Source organism: Numida meleagris, chromosome 2 (genome assembly GCF_002078875.1).
Source record: "Numida meleagris isolate 19003 breed g44 Domestic line chromosome 2, NumMel1.0, whole genome shotgun sequence".
Taxonomy (NCBI): Eukaryota; Metazoa; Chordata; class Aves; order Galliformes; family Numididae; genus Numida; species Numida meleagris.
The window spans coordinates 94,590,326-94,614,446 of NC_034410.1; the positions used below are offsets into that span (position 1 = coordinate 94,590,326).

General features: G+C 36.6%; 1 long non-coding RNA gene across 1 annotated transcript in view; it reads left to right on the top strand.

Annotated features, from left to right (window-relative positions):
• LOC110394669 overlaps window positions 9,634-24,121 on the top strand; it is a 29,061-nt gene continuing 14,573 nt past the window's right edge. The window contains exon 1 of the long non-coding RNA XR_002435790.1: window positions 9,634-10,158. This is a non-coding gene — a long non-coding RNA (uncharacterized LOC110394669). The remainder of the gene's footprint in view (window positions 10,159-24,121) is intronic.

A 24,121-nucleotide genomic window follows, 5' to 3' on the forward strand; every position in this document is an offset into this window, starting at 1 on the left:
TGCTAGTCCACAGAAGAAGGATTGTTAACTGCAGAGCCACAGTGTAAGGAAAAAATAACTTCATAAAAATACTCCCTACTGAAAAATGGAAAATGACTTTTTTCTATCAACTGGTAAATACTACTTTCTCGATAGCAATACATAAACTAGAGGAAACTAACACGGTGTACTGTCTGTTCAATCATAAACTCAAAAGCAAAACTTGTCCTCTTTTTAAACCTAAAAAAATTATCCCCCAAGCCTGGTTGTGTTTAGATAAACAGACAAAATTAGAGTAAAGTGACAAATCGTAGAGCATGTGCTGTAAAAAAGAACAAATTCTTCAATAGCAGCAGCCTTTACGCACAGAAACAGAAGTGTATATTCTTGTGGGAGTTGAGAATACTTTCTTTGAAGCCACAGTATTCTCTTTAAAATCATTACTAGAGAACACAGAGGACAGGAGAGAGTAGTCCTATTGTGATGTGCTGGATGTAGATCTCTGAGACACATTATCTCGGAGTCAGCCCTCTATTTTCCACTGAACATCTATACTGCCAAAAATACATCTATGATTGTATCAATATGTATTTTTCCCTCATCTTTTGGCTGAAGACAGTTCTTTTCATATAATGCAGCATCACTGGCAAACAGAAGGTTTTTCTGGTCATGGGGCTGCTGCTGATTTACATGTAGATTGCTATTCAGAGCCAAGCTTATTTCATTCCAGATGAAAAAAGAATACTTCACAAACTTTATCATAAACTTAAATTGGGTTTTCATTTTTGTAAAAGGACAGGTTTGATATTAGATTCTTAGATTCTCCTTATAAAAGTATTTAAACCCTGGCTAGAGCTTTGCACAAGGTCCCAGGGCATTCCAAAGAATGGCTCTTGAATATATGGGCTGCAAATATTCAGAGCAACTGATGCTTTTTAGCTTTGTTGCCAGGCCAGCTGAACTGGGTCCCATGGAAGATTCAGATGGTTGAAACATAGAAAAAGAACGGAAACGAAAAAATTTCCTGGAACTACTAAATAATTTATTCTTTCCCTCAGTGCTACTGTGTGATTCTCTTTAATGAGTATTTTACTGACAGTATTAGGGAAATCTTGATGACATTCTCACTTCATTTCAGTCTAAACACCAGATGAGTTTCATTTTATCACTGGCTGACCATTCACTTTCCGTGTTCAATGACCTACCTTTCATTATGTCATAAAACCATCAGCTTTTTTGTGAAGTATCTATTCTGCACCTTGCAAAATAACCAGCTGTTTCATTCACACTATTTCCATGTGGTTTTATTCCTATCTTTGCAACTGTATCCCTGTGGAAAAAGAGAATTAGATAAAGCAGACAACATCCTATAAAAAGACATAAGCTACTTCTTTCTTACCTAGTGTCTAAATACTGAAATCAATGGATCTACCCATCCTTCCCCCCACCACTGCCTCGCCTGCTCTCTGTACAGAATTAAAGGTTTGGTTTATTTTGTATCAAACCTCTCTGCATTCGTGTCTAAGATGCAGAGATGTCTATTACCACTGAGTATCCATCAGGGCCTGACCCTCACAAACTACCTGTCCTCAAACACAACACTTCCTATCTTAGAATGTTTACTCTGAGTTTTGAGTGCCCCACACTAGCCATTTTACCACTCAGAGCAGGAAAATACTTTCTTTATCCATTGACAAGGGAAGACTGACTGATGTCATCTACCTGGATGTTTGTAAGGCCTTTGACATGATTCCCCACAACATCCTAATCTCTAAATTGGAGATATTGGGATTTGAGGGCCACAAAGACAATCAGAGGGCTGGAGCAACTCTTCTGTGAAGAAAGGCTGGGATTGTTCAGACTGGAGGAGGAGAGATTGTTCAACCTGGAGAAGTCTCTAGGGAGACTTCGATGCGTCTCTTCAGTACTTAAAGGGGGCTTATTAAAACCTTGCAGAGCCTTGTAGGCCTGATAGTAATAGGACAAGGGAGAACAGTTTTAAACTACAAGTGGAGAGGTTTAGATTAGATGTTAGATGTTAGGTTGGATGGGACACTGGGCAACCTTATCTGGTGCCTGATTTAGTGGCTGGCAATCCTGCCTACAGCAGCATGTTAGAATTAGATGATCTTTAAAGTTCCTTCCAACTCAAGACATTCTATGATTTCTACATTTTAATGATATTAGTGTTAGGAGGAAATTCTTTACACGGAGGACAGTGAGGCACTGCCACAGGCTGCCCTGAGAAGCTGTAGATGCCCCATCCCTGGAGGTGTTCAATGCCAGCCTGAATGGGGCCCTGGACAGCCTGGTCTGGTGGGTGGCAGCTCTGCCCATGTCAAGAGGGTGAGAGGGGTGGAGTAGAACTGGATGATCTTTAAGGTCCTCTCCAATCCAAACCATTCTGTGATTCTATGATCTTCTAATAGAGGCTGGACTGAGCGTTTTTTTTTTGTTTTTTTTTTTTTTTTTGTGGACTCAAACATATTCACAGAGAAATGCAGAGGCATTGCAGAAGCAGACTCAGCAGCCAAGCCCAAGTGACCCATTAGGTATAAAAGGGTTTTTGCCTGAAGAGTTCAGGGTCTCAGTGGGGGAACTGAGTTGTATGCAGCGGGAGGCTTCTCTTGTTTTTAGTGAGTATCCTAAAAAAATGCTAGGGGGGAAAAAGCCCATTTTAACACCTAAAATACAATAATGGTTTTGTGTGAAAGAAATCTATTTGCATATGCTACTGTCTGCTTTTATTACCTGTAGAAGGAAGCCCCACTAGAGATACAATACCGAAGGAGAACCTAGTTATCTTTCCTATAACTTATCCCTTCCTTTCTAAGTCTGCACATTTTAGCTGATCTATTAGATAGCCAGTAGGTAAAAAAGAGCTTTATAGCTATATAGGCAGTGCGCATCTCTCTCTCTCCCACTCTTTCTCAGATAATGCACTTCTGGAAGTGCAGAACGAGCTCCATTGCATAATTTTCTATCTATTAATTATGAACTGTTCTTAAAAGAATGGAAGAGAACCACTAAAAATGAATCAGCTTAAAATTGCAAACACTAGGCTTTAAGAATAGACGCTGCTGGTATTAACACAGGTAACATCCGAATTCTCAACAGTATTTTCTACTTGCACAGGCATACAGCCATATCTGCAGTAAAATTAAATGGACTTCATTAAGTATGCATAGCACATATTGGTAGAATGGAAATGATATGTGCAAGCACATGCAGAAAAAAAATGCATACATGTGCAAGCACATAAAATATTCATGTTGAAATAAGAGTTTCATGAAATTCATTGCATCTTTATTGTGAAACTCTTTACCTAAAAGAAACTTAAGTGCAAGTAGCAATCTGAAAATGCTAAGTTGACCGGTGGTAAACTGGTCCCAGAAGCTCTACCATCGTGGCATTGCAGACAGGATGGGGAAAGCAGAGCAACTGTGAAGCTTCTGTCCACTCAGAGCTATCTTACTTTATGGTGTTACTAAAGCTGAGCTTCCTGGTCTCAGGACAAAACAAACAGACTTCAGTGTAGTCTTGCTGTTATCTGCCTAATAAAAATATGGAGTAGAAAGGTCTTGTCTTTTACTGAAGCAAAAATGGGTCTGTTATTCATTTCTTTAATGGAGTATTACAAATATAGAATCATAGAATCATAGAATTGCTCAGGTTGGAAAGGACCTTCAAGATCATCAAGTCTAACTGCAACCTAACCATACTACTCTAACAACCCACCATTAAATCATGTCCCCGAGTACCACATCCAAACAGTTTTTAAACACATTCAGGGATGGTGATTCAACCACCTCCCTGGGGAGCCTGTTCCAGTGCTTTATGAGAGAAAAATAAATGAGAAATATGAGAAATAATTGTACCTATCTTTCCTGTGAAACAACCAAGCAGCCTTAGAATTCTGGCTGCTTCAAGTCTGTGGTGAAACAGTAAAAGCCTCAACAGTATTTTCACAAAGGGACTTAAATTGTGTGTCTCATCTCACTATAACTATCCACCCTTTTTGCTGGTGAAGGAGTAGCCAAAGATCTAGGTAACTGATTGCAAGTCCAGAAGACGAAGGAGCTATTATTTATATACATTTGGGGGCAATGGAGTGAAGACAAAGGATTAATGAAGTTTTGCACAGACTTTTCACATCAACCTCTGGCATAAACTAACTCATATAAAAGAGCCTCAGGACTAATCTGATTCAGTATATTCAATGTTCTCTCTTTTCCCATACTGGGAAAAATATTTTAGTGTCAGTATTTGCAGTCCCCCCAACAAGTTGTAACCAAATGAGCTGATGTTACAATGGGACATCTCTCTGAGCACAATGGATTTTTAATGAGGAATATGTGATCCTAGCTCAAAACCTATGGCTCCCAGTTGCCTTCCTTTCCCTCCCTCAGTTACATGAAGTGGTTTCAAGGGTGCAAAATAAGCTGTAGTTACTGATCTGCACTGACTCTAGTATGTCCCTAATGTAAAACTGAGAAGTTTGGATTGTTTTGGGGAACAAGCCAACAGTGATTTTAATTCTGTTAAATGCTATGCAAATAGCTCCTTCTGGTCTTGAAGTGGCAGGCCAGTGTGTGTTTGTTTATCATCAGGGATCTGTGCAAGGTAAATCAGGCTTACTCTTCATTACTGTTTGCTGTCCCTTCTGTTGCTGTTTACCCTCACATTTGAAAGGAACCTGACAACTGGAAAGTCGGATTTGTAAATGGATTAATGCTGTGTCCCAAAAAGATAACTGAAGAAATCAATGACAGTTGGACCTCCTCCTGAGAGCTATATCATATGCCTCATAAGGGCTGCTTTACAAAATTTATTTGTGCATCAACTATAATAACTAAGCTCTGCTGGTTACTTCTTCATGCAGTGATATGAGATATAACATTTCACACCAGTAGATGTTTTGATTTTTAAATGAAATTATAGAAAAAGTAAAAAAATTAGAATGACCAAGGCACTTAGATCCGTTGTATCCAGAGATTAAATGAACTTGTGTACATTGTAAACAATAAATTAAGTAACCTGAGAATCATAAAACAGGTCCTTGGCTTTCGAAGGCAATACCATACAGCAGATTATGAAAGTATCATTATTACTTTGAAGAAAAAATTAATTTTATTGGTGTTTTCATGATACATGACAATGGAAAATGGAAATCTGGTAGGAAGACTATTACAGAACTCTCCTAAGTACCAGCAAGGATTGTTTGAAATCAGTTAATCACCTCAGAAGAGCTATCTTTTTTCCTTATTTGGTGCCATTTCACCCAAGAGTCTGTTAAATTAAAACACACCCATAATAGTGGCAAAAAGAGCAGTGCAAAGAAAATGAATGGGCTTCCACCATACTTGGTAACAATGCACTGTCTATTCAAAAGGACAATATTGTAAGAGAGTCAAGGGATTTTTCTGAGGAAGAGATCAGACATTTAAAAAAACATGCATGTAATGCTACGTTCCCTCTGCTGAGCAGAAGACATCAGGTGAATACCATCACCAGTGGAGAACACTGTCAGTTCAAACTATTTAGCAAATAACTTCTAAAGATGGCTAGGCAGTTGCATTCACTGCCATCATGTGGCCTGGGGTACTTATTCTACTGTGCACACTGAGTTAAAACTTCAGTCATCAAGCCAGTTCTTCCATGTTTAATTGTACCTTGCAGTTGTTTCTTGAGTTCAGCATAAACGTATGTGTGGATTCTGAATATATGATTTTACATGGATATTTCAGAATGAGAAATCTCTATGTAAAGGTGTTTGAAGATGCAGGTTTGTATGTTGATCTGGTCACCCTTGCCAAAGGCAAATCTGACATTGGTTCAACACTGTAGATAAACTCTACCTGGAGCTAAAGGCTGTCACAAAGCTTAATAATTTCCCTCCAAAGCCTAAAATTACCATTCTGACCTTATCTATTCTAATATAAAACACAGGAACTTAAATATAATAAACTTAAATGACTAGGCTTTCAGGAAGAAAATTATGTCAAAAATGGCTAGTTTGCTCCAGAGGAGGGAAATGGGAGAGAATTAATCAAATGGAAATTTTGGTTAAATCACTCATTGTTCAGATTTTGTTCTTTATTTAATTACTGGTAATATTAATATGAATTATGATCTAATGTTTCAGCTATGTTAGTGTTTGTTAGTACTCAGTGGTTCAGCTAATGATCAGAATCCAAGGATATATGCATCTAATAAAAAGATTACACTGTGCCCCAAAGACATATAATAGTGCCATTTCAGTAAGGAAAACATCATGACATATTGAAAGGTCTCCTTCTTTCCTGTCTCTCCTATCTGTACAGAAAGTAAAGGAAAAATTACATATGTTATCTTTTTATAAATTGATCTTTGCCTCAGGCTAGTGAAATCTTGTTCGGAAATTAACTGTAGTGTTAGGAAGCTGTTGTTCCTTTTACCTCCGCAGTTACGTAGCTGTGAGGTGAGGTCAGAAAGAAAAATAATTGAATCCTTCTGGAGATAATTCTCCTCTGCATGAGACCTTTTTCCTTTACTATCAGTGCCTGCTGGAGGTAGCAAAATCTTTGTCCTTCCTATGTTCTCAGTTAACAGTTTTCAGTGCATGGTTGCATAGCTTCTTCATTTGACAATGTTCTTTGTCAAGGAAGCAAAAATCTAATTTCTGCTCTTTTACAGTGTCTTCCTATATAGGCTTAATATTAATCACTTTACTTGGGTCATTTATCAGTTCTCTTTTCTGAAAAATGGAAATAGCGTCTGTTTTCTAGGCACTAGCAACCATTTTAAGGCCTATGTGCAGAAATATTTCTATTATTATGAATGTTAATTGTTAGTAAATAATTCTAAGTGACAGTCTGCCTCTGCCTCTCCTCAGTCCTCAGTAGATGGGTATGCTGTTATTTTTAAGTGTGATAGCTAGATTAATAATACACTAAATCTGAAGGGAGCCAGCTTCTCACCTTGATCCAATGGACTTGTCAGTCATTAATAAATATTATACTGCAGTAATTTTAACTAATTTGTATTCAGGGTATCAGTTTAGAGAGTACAGAGTTGTATTTGTTATCTCATTTTTGTGAATATTCTGCCAGTGGCTCTAGATCCAAATTTTCTAAACTTGGCAGTTAAAGATCTAGGTAACAAATCATTAGTCCATGTCATTTTTCAGGACATCCATTGTACTTCTTCTCTTGACCCCCAAAATGCAACAGATAACACTATTTATTTATTTATTTGTGTTTGTTTTGAATAATGCATATACATAGACATTGCATAGGCAAATAAATGGCCAAATTATAGCAGAATCGAATAAAGATTGTTTCAAAAACCTAATTCCAGATTAATTTATATGTCTACAAATTTGGGGCTTCCTTCCATACTGCAGTGAATGATCTTAAAAAAATTAGTGTTAGTTTTAGTCCTCCACTCAATTTACAGATTATTTATTGAATTTCAGTTTGGAATTTTGTCTTGGAAATTGTCCCTATATTTGTAACTAGATTTGTTCTGGTTGCTTTGCTGAATAACATCATGCTTTATTAATGAAACAACCACTTCAATATAATAGTATGATACAGTGTATCATACTACTTCCCCAGATGTTAGTACACTGTTTAATATCACTGGCTAGGAAATCATCAGCAGACTATCACTTTGAGATAGTAGGTTAATACTCATGCTGATGGATTTCGATATACTGTTTCTTAATCCTCAAGGTTCAATGCTGTACACTTCACTTTCTTTTTATGTATGCATACTGTACATATGTCTTGAACTAAATTATGCAGATCTGTGGTCTGTTTACCCTGTCTTGCTGTCCACACTGCAGATCTTAATTTGCCCATGTGCTTGGAGAACATCAGTAACAGTGTGCCCTCTCAAAATTTTGCCAGCTAAACTTAAGTGCAGATGATGTTGTAGCCATTCAGCTTGTCTCTCTAGGACATTCTTCCACATATTATCCACCTTTAGATCATAAAGTTTTTGAAGAAAATGGTATTGTTCCAACCCTTGTCTTGGTTCAGATCCTCCACTGGCATCACCAACAGTAGAAACAGTACCATAATAAGAGTAGTACCAGCATCATACTCAGCATAAACCCTCACTACTGCAATGCACTTCAGCAGACATGGTACACCAGATATAGGATGAAACAATATGAAAACAATGGTAGTGACTAAAAAGGGAAGGTCATGTTTCTGCTTCAAGGACATTTTGCAGCCATGACCCAGCGATGACATTCCAACAATTGACTCTTGATGCTTTTGATGTTGCCTTTTCATTGTCTCTGTATGTTTGCTTTTTCTCTTCTTTCTCTGCTAAAACAGTATTTCTAAGTTGTGTTCATTATTCATATCTGGGAAACTGACCATTCACTTCACGCTGTAGAAAAATGTCACTGTGCTGAACTGCCTAATAGAACCAGTCTGATTTATTGTTCATCTCAAATATACACAGCATATTCTGCCTGTCTTGGCTTCTTACTTTCTTTCTCTTGTCACTTGTTTCTGATCAAGCATGGAATTGATTTTTTTCAGATCTTACTTCTTGCATATAAAGCTGTACGTGACCTGTTCCATGGGCATGTCGTTTTTATTGTCTTTATATAAAGCTCTGCATGGCAGCTTGAGATTGAATCATATTGGTTTGATAAGCACTGCTATATCTATCATCTGATTTCAAAGTGACATACCACTGTGCCTTGGAATATGCTGTAAGAAAATATTTGTGATGTTTGTGTCTTTTGATCCCGCTCTGAAAAAAAAAAAAGCGATACCACACATTTAATTAACAATTCTTCTGCTTGTTTAATATTATTCAGTTTAATTTGTCTTTAAAAAACAGCATCAAGCATTTTGCATAGCAGGTATGAAAAAATACCAACTAGCACCAATATTTTGAAAACTGCTTGGAAGTTCACCAAGAATTGGGTTTTCTTTTCCTTTGCTCAGCTGTACTAAAAGTAAAATTCAGCCTGTGAGGATAAAAGCAGACTGCTTACTCAATTCTCAAGGATTAAGTAAAATGGGAGGTAGAAAGTGGGAAAGGATCATCAGATACTATAAACTTGCTCTTTCTTCCCATTTTTTCTGTTCAAACTCACTGGAACAGAGCCAGTTGCTTCACAAAAGGGGAGAGCAATGAAGGTGCATTTTGATATTTTTTATCCACCTCCTAGGGTAGAGGAAATGGGCTTTGCATTTCTGATCATTTTATAGAGGAAAAAAATCCAGAAGGGTTATTTAAAGATTCCTGTTAATCCCAGTTAGAGAGAGATTACATTCTAAGTCAAACCTAATTGTGTAAATTGTGTTATGAAAACAGAAGAAACCCCAGAGCACTGAGAACACAAGTACATAAAGCACCTATGGAGATGTCTGTGATGCAGGAAAATATAATGCAATATTTTTAATTATTCCCAAAGTGGCTCTTTAAAAAAGGTTATACTCGTAGCCAGGAAACTTTTAGTAAGACCTCTATAACATTGCCCCAAATAATAGTTAAAAGGTGGAGTGTTTACTTACCAACAAACACTTTTCTAAAATAATTTCATACATATATATACCTACATAACTAGCATTTTCTTTGTTGTCTGAACTTGTTTCAATCTAAATAATTTTTTTAAAGGAAAGGATTTTCCCGAGTGCGAAAAAAAGGAAAAGGAGTGTCTTGCTCCAATTATCAGAGCCAGAGGAGGTTCTTTGATATATGTATACCTGACATGAGATTAGGAAACAACGGTTCAAATGTTGGTCCGACCAGTTTGTTACAGATCCTAGGCAATCAGGGAGATGGGGAAGGGCACGCCGGCGATTATTACAAATTAGGGTGATGGGGAAGGGAAAGTGGGCAATAGAAAAAATAGGAAAGAGCAAGAATGACGTGAAGCGGGCATAGTCGCCACCAAAGATCAAGCAGCGACCCGCTGCACGACGTTCCAATGGTCCGAGGCCAACGCAGGAGCAGGAGCACAGGAGAAGGCAGCAGCAGAGTGGCCGTCCTTAGGCAGCAAGCAAGGAGTCCAGGAGAAACAGGCAGCAAGCGGGTAGAAGGCCCAGGAGAGTCCCGCAGCAGAAGGTAGCACGTCACGAGGAATCTGATTTCAGAGACCTAACTTATCTTCGTTGTAGGTCCCATTTTTATCCTTCTTCTGCCAGCGTGGCATTCCTCGGCGCTTAGGTAAGAGTCATGTGCAGGCGCTCCTGGGCGCTTAGGTAAGAGTCATGTGCAGCACCCCTGAGACGGTTATCTCCCTCGAAATGAGCCCACACAAAAGACCATTTCCCAGCCATTAAGCTGCTACTTATCTCTCTCCTTGCCCCTGGCCTGCAAATCTTCAGACAAAAGATTTTTCCAGCTTTGACCAGGACTTGTCTGGACTTGTCCCTCTGCGTTCCTCAGCAAGCTTTGAGGCAAAGGTGCAAAAAAGAATAATCTCTTACAAGGAGAAAAGCACCTTTTTCCCAATCTACAACAAAAGTTTGAATATCAGAAAACTGGAGGTACACAGTGGAAAAGGGAACTGATTACTTAAAAGGAATCTAAGAAAATATAAGTTGCCAAGATGACTTTTGAGTGCTGCTCAGACACAATCACGATATGATGTCATATCAGCCATTGTCATAACCTTTGATTTTCTTGATCCTTCAGTTATATTTGAGGATTTAGAGTGAGACATCAGCTACCAATCAAAAAGCAGATGTTAATAGATAATGAAATGCTAGAAAATAAAGGAATTGTATGTTAACAAGCTGACCAATCTTCAGAGAGAGAACAAAGCTGGGTCTAGGAAACATGGAATTATACCTATTCATCAACAGAATAACTAAACTGATATTACTTGGCAAAATTTTTTAAATTCCTAAACTCATAGATGAACAGGAGAACTAAATACAAGTTACTCTCTAGCTATATCTTACAAGCCAGTGTTAAAATCAAAATAGAATTACAGAATAATAATAATTAAGAAACCTAGGCAGATGGTGATTGTCCAATCCAGGGGGAAATAGAACAGGTAAAGAAATGCAAATAATGGAAGCATAACTTATTGCAGAATTATGGATCTATCAATTTATAAGAAGGACAAACTATAGGAAGCCCAGCTAAGGAAAACAGAATGAAGGCATTTAGTGCAGATGAACAGGCTTGTGCTAGCTGACTTAGCATGTCAAAGAATATGTGAATGAACTCAAAAATGAGAAGCAGAGAAAAAACTTTCTATTGCACAGAATGCAAGAAAGTATGTTTCAGTAAAAGAAAGGTTTGTAAAGGTAAGAAAGACTAATAATGTATAAAAAGAACTGATCACAGACACTTCATCTGTTATCAATGCTAATTTAAAATGAGGAATGATAAAATAGAACCTACACTTTTATATATAATAGATGGCATATATATCATACAAATGATTTTATCCACTCATAGACAAACTCTTGAATATAGCTAATGTTCTGTATAGAATATAGAATACATCATTGCGCCAGGGGAGATTTAGGCTGGACATTAGGAAATACTACTTTTCTAAAGGAGTGGTCAGGCGCTGGAATGGGCTGCCCAGAGAGGTGGTTGAGTCACCATCCTTGGAGATGTTCAAGAAATGTTTAGATGTTGTGTTGAGAGACATGGTTTAGTGGGGTTATTGGTGGTAGGTGGATGGTTGGACTGGATGATCTTGTAGGTCTTTTCCAACCTAGCTAATTTAATGATTCTGTGATTCTCTGATTCTATGACAAGTGGATGAACTCAAACTAAAAAATAAAAGTATCATGATCTACTACTAATTATAATTGCTTGAATTCATCCCAAAGTTTTTGACAGTATTTTCTCAAATATCACCTGCACATTTGTTCTGCTATTTTTTTCCAGTAAATTTGTATCCTTTTTTTATACTCAGGCAGGCTATTTTTCTATTGGCAAGAATGTTTTCAAAAAGCAATAGCAGAAGGAGTGTGTCAGCACTCAAAATACTCAGTGCTGGACTGTGCGAGAATGTGAAATGAAAGAGTGAGTATTGACAGTAGAACAGAAAGAACAGCTGTGGTCTTGACTAGCAAAGATAAAAGAAGAGGATGAACCATCAGGAAAGGGATGACAAGGAAAAGTAACTTGGGGTTATTTCTCTGACTGTAAATTAAACAGTGATGCCTTAACAAAAAGACAGCCTTTTACAGTAATGACCAGGTAAATGACCAGAGACAACCTCTTTATTAACAATAAGAGCACCTCCCTGTCCTAACATTCTTCACCTCTAGCGCTATTTCCTCTTGTTTTTCACATTCTCTGTCATCTACTAACCAGACAAATTATTTTATTCAATGTCATTCTCTGCACACTGCCTAAACACCTGAGGTGATCGGGGTATCCATCATCTTTCTAACAACAAACCCCATCAAACTACTGCAAAGAAACAGCAGCCCTCTTTCCCCAAGGAGAATGATCATAAGTGTCAGCGAAATTTTGAACTTGCAGAAACTTAAGCCTTCTCAGGCTTCTCCTGAGATCAAAGTCAAGGAGATGTGAAACCAGTTGGAAAACCAGTTAAAACCTATTTTGTCTCCTGAGCTTGCTGAAATAGGTACAGCACACCTGTGAGAGTGTCTTGCAATCTAAGATTTTGGTGTTGTCTCTCTTAGTTTTACTAAGATTGTTTGTATCATAGTAGTGGACTGAAATTTCTGAGATTTACTTGAATTGCATAACAGCGCATGGTGATGTTTGAAGATCAGAGGACAGTAACATTCATTAATAGACACTTCAAAAAAAGCAAAGCAAAGAAGCTTTGTACCCATTTATTTTTCTTATTCTGAAATATGGCTTAAGTAGCTAATGAAAGTCCTATGAATGATAATATCTGGTGCATATGAACAGCTTATAACTGATTCCAGTTTTGGTGGCAAGAAAGGGAGAGAAAGATATGGTGTCGGTGAGAAGTGTATGCATGCTGCTAGTAAAATTCTTGTCCAAAAAAGTATCAACATCTACTTATACTAGAGGAGTACCCCAAAAATTGGATTTCTCGCTCTATATATACTCATATAAACCACTATCCCTCTAGACACATGGAAAAAATGGGGAAGAGGGGCCAATTATAATGTTTTCATAATTTTTTTTAATGTTAATCTTCCAAAAATGAAGAACAAACTTTTTTCTTAAGCTCAGCTTTTTTGTTAATTCCTTAAAAAAGACATGAATGCATACCAACATAACGTATATGAGCTTCTTCCTGTCAGTGACCTTTGCACTATTCAGCATTTTCTATTGACATTTATGAAAATCAACAGGTCTGGATTTCGTTTTTCTTTAAAAGGGCTTCTCCTCTCTAATTTCAGCTCAAATTATGAAGGTCAGCCTACTGGTTCATTGATCAATTTTTGCACAAATTCTACAAGCAGGAAATAAATTAGATTGTCATAAGGACTTTTTCCCTGTTAGCCACATGTTTGCAGTTGAAACAGCACTGCACGTTATAGATTTCCATTCACAAGCTTAACAGATCTAACACTGATGAGCCTCTTTGGTGCCACCAGAAAGAGTTTGTCATGCAAAGGACAATTCCTGTGGCCCAATGCAGGTGTAATATTATATAAAACCTGGTCTAATAAAGCCTCAAATGTAGAATAATGAAGACCTTTTTTGTGAGCTCCCAGGCTACAGTAACTCGTGACATACCTTCTCAAGATATATGTGCATGAGTGCATGTGCAGTCATTAGTCTCAGAAGAAAACTGGTCTTTAATTTTTGTTTTTCTTCTACTGTTTGCAGATAGAGAGGTATTTGAACTAGATTCTGATGCCTGTAGTAGAAACTCTTTCCTCTGTTATAATCATAACACATGCCTCTAAAGTAAACCTACATTAGCACAACTCAATGTGGTAATTAAGATAGAAAAAAGCAATATTAAGCTGCATGGCCTATCAGATTCCCTGGGGACAAGAAAACACTGACGTGACTTGAAATGTGTCCAGAGGGTTTAGTTAGCCTCCAATTAGCTGCAAAGTTCCTCTATTAAAATGCATAGCAAATACCAGCCTACATGTCCCTGAACCTTTCATTATTTAAGTCCTGATTTCAGATGGTTCTTTTATTATAGCCTGTATCCCAAAAGCTAGCATTGACTTTTAATTACACTATACAATCATTGCTGTCAGGTGATTAGTTGGAAGGACGAAAGACTCCAGAGCACATCTGGGTGAACCATGAGAGCTCAGCTCTTAACCAAAAGCAAACAACAGAACAAAGGCAAACATTCTAGGAGCAATCTACAATAAAATGAAGGCCAGATGATCATCTCTGCTTAACCTTGCATTTTAAGCCTGCCATGAAATCCAGAGAGTTTACTCAGGCATCCAGATAGAACTGTGGGGACTGTGAAGTGGGAGAGAATGTGAATTATGCTTGGCTCTTTCTACTTCCTCAAGTTCAAAAAGGGCACTTTTTTTTTCCTATGTTATTATTTTTGATTTCTTATTGGAGAGGTTATATTTGAGTTGTTTGTTAAAATTTCCATACTGTGCCAATATAATTAATATATACAAATATATATATATTTTAGTGCATTGGACAGGTTTTAGCTTCTGTTTGCTTTTTTTTTAATGCTGTTTAGTGTCTCCTGGCCGTTGTCCATTATAATTGCATTTGTGAGAGAAACTTGACTTTGAAGGTGGGCCACAGCAGTTGATTAGATTTTGAAATGAAGAGGTGTTCATATGTCCTTGGAATTGCTGCTGATTCCAAATCAGGAGAACATAAATGTCTGTGAAAAAAGCCTTGGTCAAAAGAGCATAGAGCAAGCTAATAGCTAGTTTTCAGTGTCACCCTTTGAAAAGTAGGTCTGCCATAGTTGTGTGCTGGCATCATGAAGGACAAACATGGAAGATTTACATGAGCATGATTAGTACATGAGCAGTATTACATTGTCATTTATTTATTTATTTATTTTTGCTACATTGTGAAAAATAAGCCACTTAGTTTGGAAGACATTGTTTAGATTATTCTGATCTTGTTTTTTTTACTGGGGGAAAAAATAAGAAACCAACTGAAATACAATAAAATGCTGCGTATCCTACCAAGAGTATATTGCTAGGAAATGTATCTTTTTGCCTGCTGTGCCCTCTCTTCTCTTTTCACAATGTCCTTTCATTTGAGAATCTGGAGGGCTTAATATTCAGCTGAAATGTAGGATATGTAATAACCCTCTTGTTTCTTTGGCATCTCTTAATGCAACTGTTCCTCCATAGAACTGTAATAAAAAGGGAGCTTTACGTTTTGTTGCATGTGTTTTCCAGATTTATGTAGAGTCATCTTGTCTTACCTAAGCATCTTCTCAAAATCATTTTTTTCTTCCAAAAACAGAAAAAAAAAAAAACCAAGCAAATATCTGAAAACATTCTTTGCCTTAAATGTTTTCAAAATAAAATCCACATTTTCTATCTAAAATCAGTATTGCTAACTGCTGTGTTTTTCTTCACTTTAAGATGATTACAGTTGTGAAGTCAGGATTCATAACTTGAATGTTTCTTTCTTTCCCGGTTTGCTCAATCATTTCATGAGAAATTTAGTTGCGTTAGGATGCAGTTATGTAGGACAGATGCATTTTAAGTGGTTCTATAGTAAATACTAAATTTCATGAGGTGAACGCTTAAAAAGGTAATAGGCAACAATCATTAAATGGTAGGTCAAAGGATGCTGAAATCCCAATTCAGTACTGCTATAATTAAGTGCAGGCTATATCCTTGTGCTGAATTTGGCCATGAAGCATATAATAAAAATAGAAGAAGGGTCAGAGAAAGCTATAAAGTAATGACATGAGATCATTCAAAACTTATGCAGCCATTTGGAAGTCCTAGTTTGAAATGTTTAACCACCTGAAATCATTACTCTTTGGGGCATTTTTTGAATGCTCAAAGGTATTGAAATGTCAGATGTAACCTTAAAAAAAGAGATACCAAATTAAGGTGTAGGAAGTTATAAAGAGAGTGAAGAGGCAAATAAATACCACTACAATATTTTGCATTGCTGAAATATTATTATTTGTATTTGCTAAGGTTAATATTCTTCTTTCCAGATAAACTACACAGGAATGAGTTGAACATTAAGCCTAACGTAAAAGACAGTCACTGAATAATATTGCTTTTCTGATGCTGTAAACTCAGTGCAAAACATTTTTTAACCACGCCATTAACCCATCACAGACAGGTACAAATCAAGAGAATGAATACTGCAGTGCCTTCTGTTTACTGAGGAGGGATAATCACAATTAACAACAAATCAATTGTGAGTGATATACTATTAGAGAGAGAAGCATTTTTTTGATAAAAGTGCTTAAAACAATGTATTTAGGTCAGGCTTTGTGAGGCAGACATTAATCAGAAATACAAAGTGAGTGACCTGTTTAAAATACTGCAGAATCAATCTTCACGCAAACAAACTAGCTATGAAAATGTAGCGAGGAAGAGTAGTTCTGGCTGTACTGACCCCCAAAGCCAAATTGTTCTCTATTAATGGTGTTGGTGATTAAATTAATCTGGAGCTCAAGGTCAAAACGTTCATGTTTTTAAGAGTTCAGGGCACAGAATACCAAGAGAATAATTGGATGGGGTGCTAACCTTCCTTGGCTTTATATAGCCAGACTGCCTGGACAGATACATGGACTAGTCTTGAAAGATTCCAAGCTCAACCTATCATGACGATAATAATACAACTATCCATGTATTCATAAGTGAACACTACAAGTGATTTGTGAATCTGATTGAAAAATGTTTTTGGACCTTTTTCTAACAGATTGTAGCCTTACTCTTCAAGAGCTTCCTTCTACCAGCCTGACTTTTTTTCAAGAAAGGAATATGCATACTTAACGAATAACTAACAGTCCTGGATTCAGTCCAATTGGAAAGTTCTTGCACTTTACTATTCTTTTCAAAACATCTTGAATCTAGACTTCTTGGTCAAGCACATTCATTCAGATTTGTCTTGTGACTCATGACTGTTTATTAGCATTATTTGTATAATTAATCATACAGGTTAAAAAAAGTTCTTGAATCTTCCATCCAAATGTAGTGTTTGATTAAAAAAAAGTTTTAATGATCTATGAGGGGTTATCTTGCACATGTCCTTACTGGTTTTCCAATAAACTTCTTTTTAGTGGCCTGTTCCTAACAACATCCAGTGTTACAGACTCCACAGTCTCTCTTGGTGATCTATTCTAGTCCTGTTTCACTACTGTTAGGATTCAAAATACTTTTATTCAGTTTACTTTTTTTTTCTCTCCTTTTGCAAGTAAGCCCATCTCATGGCTTACAATGAGAGCCATACTTGCCATAGACCTGGAGAACAAGTTCCTCCTTTCCCTTATTGCAAATTTTATATTCCTTTAATTTTTTTTCACCTTTATCTTAGACAATCCTGATCTTTTCACTTGTTCCTTGAAGGTGAAGCATACTATATTCTCAATCATGTTCTTGCTGTCTCTGAATGCCACCCTTGCATAAAAGGAAAAAATGTTCGCCATTCTTTCCAAAGCAGAATGCCCAAACTCTAGCTAATGTTCCTTCCAACTCCTCATTGAGTTAGCAAAGTCAGAGGATTGTACCAAAACTGTAGCATGCAAAACATCTGCCATGTATCCAATTAAAACATTCACTTTTTTCACAAGGTGATGCTATTGTTGATGATTGTGTATAGTCGTGCTGTTTCTCACTCTGCCTAACAGTAAAACTTCATACTTAATGAATATCATTCCACCCTTTCAGTCTTTATTTTATGAAGACAATTTTGAATTCTGATCTTGTTCACAAGCCTGCATTCATTTCCTTCCATCATCATGGGCTATTCAGATGTTAATAAATATGCTGCTTTAGTCAGTAAGATCATCTGTTAAAACAGTAAATGTTAAAATGAGAAGGACACTCCCCAGATTAATTCCATTCAGTACTTTCTTCCGTTTTGACAATGAACCAGTGGTAGGTACAATTTTAAGTGTAGTTTACCCCCACTCAATAGTACTTTTATTAAAACAATATTTTCCTAGATTTATATTATAAATGACTTGTGACTGCAAAAAAGATCATCATGGGTAACACCTCCTGTTTTCTTCATTAACCTCATAGTGGTTGGCATTATTAAGTTTCTTAATTCTGAGGAACTGAAAATAACCTGACTGAACGTCAATTCTCTGATTTTTATTTTTTTCTCACCGTCTTGATCTCTTTAAAGATTGACACGTTTGCCTTCCAGCATCCCATGAATCTTCTGAGTTATTTGGAAATGTTTCTGAGATTCCTTCAGTTGAACAGCTGAGCTTAGTGAAATTAAACTTACTGAAGCATTGGATACTTTGAAGGCAACCAAGAAAACAGAGAAATTTGCAAAGTGTTAATGCAGAGCCCTCTTAAAACAACACATTGTAGTACAGTTCTAATTAAGATCTTTTTTTTTCTTAATTTAAACTGTTGTAAAATTTAAGAACAAACTAGATAGAGTGTCTCATGAAGAATTTTAAAATGCCAGTGGAATTTACATTTCATTCCTTTGTAGGTATTTTCCTTAATGCAGTGGAAGGGAATATACATGAAAACGAGAGATAGAAAATAACCTCTTCGCTTTTACTGTCTAAGTCTATTCAATCACATTTTTAATAAATGCACTGTAAATTTTAATTGTTTGTGATGTATAACCAAGAAATATTTTTCATCTGGTTGAGCTGGGTAAAAAAGGAAGTTAATATGATTAACTTGAGAACATTTTCGTATCATCTTATTTCTTACACTTTTCTGTCTTACTCATCTTCTTGCTGAATGGAAGAAAAGATCTGAAAGAGAAGTGAAAATATCCAGAGTTTGAAGAAAATTCTTTGGAATACATGCTACTGGATTTGTTTGTTGATCACCCAGTAACATGAGTGTCGCTAATGGTCCTTCAAAACAGTTTCATGCTTAAGGATTAGTCATTTTTGCCTACATTTCTGGAAACACTTTCAGGGTGGCTGGATTTTCAAGGTACATGTTATTTCTGATGTTGAATACTGGGTTCCTTTCATATATCTCAGTTTGGGCATGCAACAGTGTTGGGAAACACTCAATTCCCAAGCGCAGGGTTAACCGCGGCCCGTGTGGGGATGCATGCCAAACTCAATGTGAGTGAAAGTAGCTTCAGCTTTATTGTAGCAACATGCCCCTTATATAGCGTACTTGTTTACTAGATACAAGCTCCATGCAACCAAGTGTATAAGAGAACAATACCGTTGCCCAGGCTAATTTCATGTACAGGACATGTTGTTAACTACAGAACACTAGAAACATTACATTCCACACAATACAACCTGCTTCTTTCATCTTCTATCATGACTTGATAATTTCCTTTTATACTATCTGATTTTAAAACAAGAGAGGACAGTTGTGAACGTCAGTGCCAACCATCATGTCCCAAACTTTTGAGATTGGTATGATTCATAATTCTCACAGGTTCTCCATTCTGCATCAACTTTGTGTATCACACTGCAGAAACAGGTTCATCTTGGTGGAAAGCAATTTAAAAGTTTTCTCCATCCGGCGGTCATATTACCATACTTATTTGCTGCTGTACTTAGCCTGCCCCTTTGCCCTGCTCACATCTATTATAGCTGGTGAGGCTGGGGAAGGGGGGAGTAGAGGAAAGGAACAAAGGAGGAAGGAACAGAAAAATAAAGGGCTATGAAATTTTTACTCTGTTTCATTAAACCTGTGCATTGGGGGGTTAAGATATATTCTGCCAAATGAAATGTGGTGTGCTTTGATGCATCTGTAATCCCAGCACACTTTTCTGAATAGGTATTATGGACTAAAAAACTGATTATTTTCTGCTTAGCTGAGTGAACTACAAGGAGAAGAATAATTCTACAACCTTAAAGGCAATGGTCTGACGAAAAACAAATAGCAGAAAGCAATCATGGAAGGGGCAAAAGGAGATCAGCCATTCTGCTAAGGAAGAAGCAGCCTTCAATTAGATATCTATTCATTGGTAATGAATGCCAAATAACATTAAATAAGCATTTAACAGAATATTAATCACATACTTAAGGGCTAATTGCAGTATATTAACAATTAATGGTCCTTTAAGAAACTAAATATACTATGGCACATAATAAGTGTTAATTGAAAGCTATTTCAGGAACTTTATTTTGCTTTTCTTAATTGGACAGTGACACAATATACTGTTACTGAGCCCTTCTGTCCTTATCCTTTTAAGCAGTGCAGTTGCTGCTGTGCTGCAGAATGCAGAAGCAGATTTAAACCAGTTGGTCTCCAGAAAAAAATCAAATATGTTTTTCATACATGTGGCTCATCATCCAGGACCTTTGCTTCATTCCACCTAGATGATGGTTTAAGAGAGATGCTCTGTTTTTAAAATATAATATATTTAAGACAGTCTTCTAGCAATTATTCACCAGAGCCACATTCTCTCACTGGAAGTCACTGAAACATTCCTGTGGAGAGCCTTGGAGCTGTCAAAAGGTCAGATCAACCCCTTTTCAAGATGGCTTTATTCTGTAGTTGTTAAGACATCTTGTCTTTTATAATATTCATATTTTTATTATATTTTATATATTTATGTATTTATAATAGAAATAATGTTCATGACATTGGAATATATTTGCAATAAACTGTAAGCCTAGCTTTTCATTAGAAATTCCAAAAGAAGGAAAGAACAGGAAAAAAAAAAGATAAAGATATAAAAAAGCATTTAGCTCAAAACAGGGAAAGGAATGAAGAACAAATTGTAGGGGAACAAAATGGAGGTAAAGTAGAACTAAAGTATATAGGGCAAATCTTTAGTTTTCTTGAGGTATCTCATGAGATTCAAGTGAGAAATTTTGCCCCTAGCAACAAATGAAATTCTGTGTGGAATTTCTGGAAGTGTCTTGCCTCTCTGACAAGGCTATGAGATATACAGACAGATCCCATGAGGTTCCACACCATTGGGCTGTGTTATATAACAGAGGCTGAAAAGTCATGCAGGTACCAAAAGAACCTGTATAATTATTTTTCACTTTGGCCTTTTTCTCATCCCCTCACTGCTCTTTCCCTTACACCAGCAAAAATATTCATGTCATTACAGAGCTGAACATCTTGGAGGTCTGATCCAGATCAAACAGCGTCAGAGGATTAGTTCTAACTCAAGTCATTTCCTAGTGAAATTAAGGAAATCCTATAGGTTCTTTGTCTAACATGACATAACTAGGTTACTCTAGTGATGGACTGAAGCTCAGACTTTTGTTTAGTGAGCCTGTGTTATCCATTATGGTAAAATGGTGGTCATCATAGGACCAGCAGTCTCCAAATGCTCTCTGACTCCCAGTGATTCTTGTAGCAAAAGATTGCATCATTTAATAGGCAAAGAAAGAGAGGCTTTGCATTGAACACAAGGTACTTCTCAAGTCAATGACACGGAAGAAAACAATATGTCCTAAATATAAGACAGTGCACTTTTTCAGAAGTCACCACTGCTGTTTTTAAAAACCTACTGAGGCTGGTCATTACCCTCTAACATTAGCACTGCAGTACGAGAGCTCAGCAGACTTCTGTACTGAGCAGTTGTACATATATTTTTAAAGTAATTGTGTTGTACGTGGACTTTTTGAATCTTTTTTTCTCTGTTTTTTATATGATTGACAGATTCTTACTCCAGTAAAGACATTAAAAAAAAATCTTGCTACCAACTTATTGGCATATGACTTTGTAACTGAAATGGTAAAATTCTAATGTGAAGAACTGTTACCAGCAGGTTAATAATTATGAGAGGGTCATGAGCCCAGGTTTGCTTAGAAATTCTTCCACCACTTTGTGATTTGTAATTCAGTAAATATCTTAAACTGTTTCCCTCATACTCAGATGTGTGTGTTCTGGGTTTGTTTCATTTAATTTGCCTTTTTTTTTTTTTTTAATATTTGAGGTATTTGTGGACTACATTAAATTATATGTATATATTCTTTTTATCAAATATAGTACTCATTTTAGTTTAACAATTGAGGTGGTGAGAATGACACAATTACCAGAATGTCAGGAGAGTCATACTACTTTACACAAGCTATGCTTTTTTATTCCACATAGCTAGTAATTATAGTATGTATAGTATCTCAAAAGAACCTAAACAATATTTTTTCCCAATTTTTTTACTCCAAATAATGCTCTGCTTTTATAATATTTAAGTGCTTTGCTGGACTAATAATTTATTTCCAGAGTGAAAGATACTAGAGGATGCAAATCAAATCTGTTTTGCCTTTCTTTTGGTTGTTTGTTGTTTTTCTTTTTGCATATATTTTTTACAAAGGTAGGTGTAAAACAGAAAGGGCAGCAGTCAAATCTAAGAATACATTTGCTCATTCTTAGTCTTCAGAATATATTCCAAAATCTGTTCTTTAAATTGTGGATCAAAAAATGTGCTTATGGATAAAATAGTACACTGCAATTTATATGCATTACCATATAGTGTTTATATTTCTGTTTATTTATACAAAGTTATTTTTCTGTATTAGCATACTGTACATTCTGTGAAACCACAAACTGGAAAATGTAAGAAAGATGTCAAACTAATATATGTTGTGAGCCACTTCATGTCTATCTTCTGTCATGAAAACAATCAAAAGATGGCTTGAGTTGGAAGGGACCTTAAAGCCCACCCAGTCCCAACCCTGTGCCGTGGGCAGGGCTGCCACCCACCAGCTCAGCTGCCCAGGACCCCATCCAACCTGGCCTTGAGCACCTCCAGGGATGGGGCACCCACAGCTTCTCTAGGCAGCTGTGCCAGCGCCTCACCAACCTCTGAGTAAAGAATTTCCTTGTAACATCTAACCTAAATCTCCTCTCTTATAGTTAGAACTGTAACTGTCAGACCATGTAAGAAGTCCATCTCCCTCTGTTTATAAGTTCCCTTTAAACTCTGAGAGGCAGAAACTGTCTCTGCCTGTTCTGCCAACAAAGCTTATCAAGAATGTGCTGCATGCTTTAATTTCCATACCTCATGTTAAAAAACATGTATTTACATAGTATGTTCAACAACTATAAACATCATATGTTTTTTCTGTAGGCAATTCTGAACATTTATGCCACATCTCAATGCCACATTCAAACTGTAGGCAATCTACAGAACATGAAGAACACTCATTATAAGGTTATCTACTAGCAGCATCTTGATCTATGTTTCTCTGTCTCTGTCTGCCCATTCCTCACTTTTTAAATCCAGTTCTTGCTATAATGCAGATTTCTGTAAGCTGGAAATGAGACCAAAGTAACATGATATTGGCTGATCTGTGCTCCAGAAAATCCAGAGGAAACTAAAGTAACTGACAAGTCAATGAGCTAAAATTGCAGCAGTGGAGTAGCCTTCCCCTGATTTTGATGAGGAAGTGTTCACAATAAATTAGAGCTTACTTCTCCAGATAGTGTCTTTCTGCCTTTTCCTGTACCTAGTGATTAATGATTATTAAAAAAAAAAGTCACTTCCAAAGGCACACAGATTCTTATTGTGAGAATTTGTATCTCTCTATATATATTCAACTCAATAACTCAACTGTAAGCAGCTACTTTTATTCTTGTTATGCAACTTTAAGACCTTGGCTATCAATCTCTTCCTTATTCCTATATGACATAGCTAGATAAGTGTAATTGCACATATATTTAGTAAAATCCAAGAATATTTCAGGAATGCTTTTTTTTTTTCATACTGCTATCATTTTTACAGTAGGTTCAGAAAAATATTTCTGTCTAAAAAGCCAGTGATATTTAACTGCAGCATAGTTGGCTCTGTACAATCAGTACAGTAGCAGTGAAGTACCCCATACAACAACAAAAAAATGTCAAGGTCATGCAGGGTTGCAAACCTATCTGTCAAAAACTTCCTCTAGATCAATGTCAGCCTTCTTCCTAGCAAGTACTGTGTGAACCCAAATGGTCTACCCATCTCTGAAGCAGTTCTTTGCTACCATTTTTTAAAACTCAAACCATGAATAGAATTGTTTCAACTTTTTTTCTATCCAAAAGTTAGTCCATTTTTTTCTATGTTTTAATTTCCACACAGGTCAAAGTTTCTGCTGTTTACTGTATGAGTGCAAGACTAGCAGGTCTTATTTATTCTGCCAGCCTAAGAAAAGAAATAACTTTCTAACAAATAA